Below are 5,057 nucleotides of genomic sequence, written 5' to 3' on the forward strand. Positions count from 1 at the left end.
GTCATGTGACATGCACCCTTTTGTCATCCAGAGGCGGCGGGCCCGATGACAAGCAGAGACCAAGTTTGGTCATTCTGCACCCATGATACGCGGAGATACCTTACGGTTATCTGCACCCCTTTGCTAGGCAGACACAGTTGTGTCCGATGGCACGCAGAGACCAAGTCTGGTCATTCTGCACCCATGATACGCGGAGATACCTTACGGTTATCTGCACCCCTTTGCTAGGCAGACACAGTTGTGTCCGATGGCACGCAGAGACCAAGTTTGGTCATTCTGCACCCATGATACGCGGAGATACCTTACGGTTATCTGCACCCCTTTGCTAGGCAGACACAGTTGTGTCCGATGGCACGCAGAGACCAAGTTTGGTCATTCTGCACCCATGATACGCGGAGATACCTTACGGTTATCTGCACCCCTTTGCTAGGCAGACACAGTTGTGTCCGATGGCACGCAGAGACCAAGTTTGGTCATTCTGCACCCAAGATACGCGGAGATACCTTACGGTTATCTGCACCCCTTTGCTAGGCAGACACAGTTGTGTCCGATGGCAAGCAGAGACCAAGTTTGGTCATTCTGCACCCAAGATACGCGGAGATACCTTACGGTTATCTGCACCCCTTTGCTAGGCAGACACAGTTGTGTCCGATGGCAAGCAGAGACCAAGTTTGGTCATTCTGCACCCAAGATACGCGGAGATACCTTACGGTTATCCGCACCCTTTTGTCATCCAGAGGCGGCGGGCCCGATGACAAGCAGAGACCAAGTTTGGTCATTCTGCACCCAAGATACGCGGAGATACCTTATGGTTATTCGCACCCATTCTTTTGCTATCTGTAAGACAGAACGCTTGATAGCATGCAGAGGCTGACACAGTCTTCTGCACCTTTTGTTCCTCCGGGGACAACAAAGTCATTTACATGTGGAAATTTCATGGTCACCCGCGACTCTCGTCAGCCGAGAGGAGCGAAATTAGTGTCATACACTGATTTTCGGGGACCTTTGCTTGATGACATGCGACCATTCTTTGGTCCTTGTGAGGTGCTTGGCATCCATCATCAGGCAATTTGTGAAATCCTAGGAACGACAAATCACGGTCACCCGCGACTCTCGTCAACCGAGAGGAGCGAAATTAGTGTCATACACTGATTTTCGGGTACCTTTGCTTGATGACATGCGACCATTCTTTGGTCCTTGTGAGGTGCTTGGCGCCCATCATTAGGCAATTTGTGAAATTTTGGGAACAACAAGTCATTGGCATGTGGAGATTTTATGGTCACCCGCGACTCTCGCCAAGTCGAGAGGAGCGAAATTAGTGTCTTATCTTTACTTTTCTTTTATCTCCAATAAAAGACAAGTAAAGAGGGGCAACTGTCATACCCTAATTTCGTCCAGGAACCTTTGCTCGATGACGTGCGACCATTCTTTGGTCCTCGTGAGGTGCTTGGCACCCATCATTAGGCAATTTGTGAAATTTCAGGACATGCCGGAAAACCAAAAAAAATATTGATGCACAATCCGTAAGTTTCCGTGACACACCGGAAATCAAAAGGAAGCGTCGTTGCATAATTAAGTGAGGTTCCGTAACATTCCGTAAGTCAAAAAGGGGATGATTATGTAATCCGCAAGGTTCCGTAACAAATACGGAAAGAAAACAAGTATCGTTACGAAATTCGTAAGTTTCCGTAACTTTACGAAAAAAGAATCACCAAAAAAACAGCAGAGGGGGTGAACTTAGTAAAAATGGGGGTGCAAATAGCACCCAGGCCCATTTGGGCCCTCCAGAAGGTTCCTCCAGAAGGCGGTTGCTTCTGGAGGAAGCAACCCTGCTCGCCTGGGCGAGCTGAGCTCGCCTGGGCGAGCTGGGCGGCAAGCATCTCCCCTATTTTGCTATAAATAGGGGAGAAAATGAAGAAGAAAGGGATCCCAGCCCTTTAGGCACTTCTCTCTCTTTCAAATTTGCTTGGAAAAATTGTTTCCGTGAAGAAAATCTAAGCCGAGGCGCTTCCGAAACGTTTCCGTAACGTTTTCCGTGAGGAATCTCGCAAAGGTTTCAACCGTTCTTCGACGTTCTTCATTCGTTCTTCATCGTTCTTCGATCTTCAACGGGTAAGTACCTCGAACCAAGCTTTTCGATTCATTCTATGCACCCATAGTGGTCCACATTGTGTTTCGTGCATTTTTATTCTCGTTTTTGTTTACTTTTTATACCCCCTGTTGACGTGCTTAAGCCATTTTACTTAAGTCGTTTCTCGCTTAACTTAAAAATAAAATAAATTTCCACCGAACGTTTGAATTGTATTATCCATTAACTTCGGTTAAAATCAATTCCGACCGTTCGGTCGTGCCGTAACCACGTTGGAAATCAAAAAGAGGTAAAGAAATAATATAATAATCAAAAAATATCTTTTTAGTAAAATAAAGCGGAAAATCAATCGGACGTTTTCTCTTTGGGATTCCTCATTCTTAATCGAATTGATTAATAACTAAAGTGAAACTAAGGCTAAAATCAACTCGCCTAGTCAAGCTCGTCCACAAAAATAGGCTTTTGAAGTTTGTCATTTCAATTTCTCACTAAGTAAAATGGATCATTTTTAAAGGTCCAACGCCTTAAAATGGTCACCACTTAAGTAAAAAAGGATCATTTGATAAGCAAGAACTACGTAGGTCTGAGTTCCTCATTAAGGATACGTAGGAGCAAAAGCCCCGCTTTTGTCGACCACCCCAAGAGATCGTTAATGGTCCAATGCCTTAACGTTTCTCTCCTTTCAAAAACAAGAGATCGTTAATGGTCCAACGCCTTAAACGTTTCTCCCCTTTCAAAATCAAAAGACCGTTTAATGGTTCAACACCTTAAATGACCTTTTGTTCAATAAAAACATATTTTGCAAAAAAAGACAAAAACAACTTAACCAAACACTTTGTTCCGAAAGAACTACGTAGGTCTGATTTCCTCATCGCAAATTGAGGAATACGTAGGAGCAAAGGAAAACACCCTTGTCGACCACAAAAAGGAAAAATATAAAAAGGGTATAAAGGATATAAGAACATAAAAAGGGAACATAAAAATCAAAGTCATGTTTGCACATTCGATTAAAGGCTGCCGTCCCTTGGGACGGGCGTGTGGGGTGCTAATACCTTCCCCATGCGTAAATACAACTCCCGAACCTTTCACTTAAAAAGTTCGTAGATCACGTCTTTTCCGGTTTTTCCGACGTTTTCCTCAAATAAACGTTGGTGGCGACTCCGCGCGTATTCCTTTCGTGGAACACGCTTCCCGCGAGTCTCGCGTCGCCCTCCCGCCGAAGGGTAGGTTGCGACAGTAGTGATGACAGAGGCTTTAGTGGTGAAGGTGGCAATGATGAGATTCTCAAGACCAGGTACAGATCTATTTCCAACAATATATTCAAGAAAAGAGTCAACAAATGCAGTTGTGTAGCATGCTCTTTTTATGTTCCAGCTATTAATTTCTTCATTTAGAGAACTTTACTCTATAGTTATACAGGTAGCAAAATAGAGAAGTCACTATATAAACATAAACAAAAGAGCACAGCAAGCAAACACCCAATAGCTAAAGTTCCAATAACAAAGTGAACCACCAAATAAAAAAGAAATGAGTTTAAGAACTCAAAGACGGACATTAACTATATGGCAATGCATGGTCATTAAAATCTGAAACTCAAAAAAATCATTAGGCAGTATTTTTTGGTTTAAAACTTGAAATTGATTATTTAGTATGTGTTAATTAAAACTTATTATCCAGTTAACCCCAAAACTTGTCACTCAGATCAATTAATGGATAAATTAATATTTAAAAGCTAGTGTAGCATTGTATCCATATCACAAACCTAGCCATCGCTCACCCGATTAAACGCTGATCCGTTTTAGTAACAGGGTAAAAGTGCATGAATGAATATGCCATAAAAGATTAACAGAAATTTCATTTTTATTATTGTTACAATTCAAAATAAAATAAAATAAAATAGACTTACCGGGAGAATGTAGGCATAAGAACCAAAAATTGGGAATTCACGGAAATTGAGCCGTGATCATCTTACCACTAGATACACGACCAACGCAAGTACAGGATTGAGGTTACCTTGAACAAACAAGCAAGTGTAACAAATAATCACTTCAAAAGAAAGCCGGAATTTGTTTTAAACAATGCTATTAAAGAAGCTTCATCATGGTGTATATATAGAACTAAGTATCTTTGAAGCTGAATTATTTTATAAAATGCTAACTATCTAGACCTGAATTTGTTTGGGACACCTCATCAATGGAAAAAAAATCACTTATTTACAACTCACATTACATCACTTGAAAGTATGATCAACGCCACCTATTGTCCTAACACCTGCAAATTCTACCTCCATAGTTGATATATTTACATTTAAATGCCCTCGTTGTATCTGTTAGGCAATCAAATGAGCAGCCATAAGAGAAAAAAGGGTCCCACGTGTCTACCATGGAAAGAAGAAATCAAAAGATAATAATATTGTAGTTAAGACTTGGTTAGAAAGTTTCTTGGGAGCATGACGAGCTTGTGGTTGAGCAGTGATCTTCCTCTTTCTCTGAATAAGATGAACTTCATCATCCTCTGTCTCATTCGTGTCTCTGTGTCTGGTGTTGGTATTTACATCCATCCACAGCTTGCTTCTTTGGACTTCTCTTTGAAGTAGTAGCCCTTAGACGCCTGCTAGAGACATTGGACACGGGTGCAGGCTCATGCTTTTTCTTTGTCCATTGCTCCTTTCTAAGGATTTCTGCCTCCTCCTTAGACTTCCGTTCTTGCCTTTTGGTCTGCTTCCTGTTGGCTTGCTTAAACATGATCTTGTTGGCAATGCCAAACTGAGACACGGCATCATCTTCACCAGCCAGCACATTTTGAATTGAGCCTTTCACCAAAAGATTCTGATCAGCTCTGGGTGGATAGTTTGAATATCGTTGTAGAACCCCTCGAATGTCACAGTTGAGCATGGTCTCATTTATGGTGTTCAGTATGGATAGTTGCTTCACCCTCAGTGTGAACAGAGGTTGTGTCTATCTTGGGA

Source organism: Glycine soja, chromosome 7, assembly GCF_004193775.1.
Source record: "Glycine soja cultivar W05 chromosome 7, ASM419377v2, whole genome shotgun sequence".
NCBI classification, from domain to species: Eukaryota; Viridiplantae; Streptophyta; class Magnoliopsida; order Fabales; family Fabaceae; genus Glycine; species Glycine soja.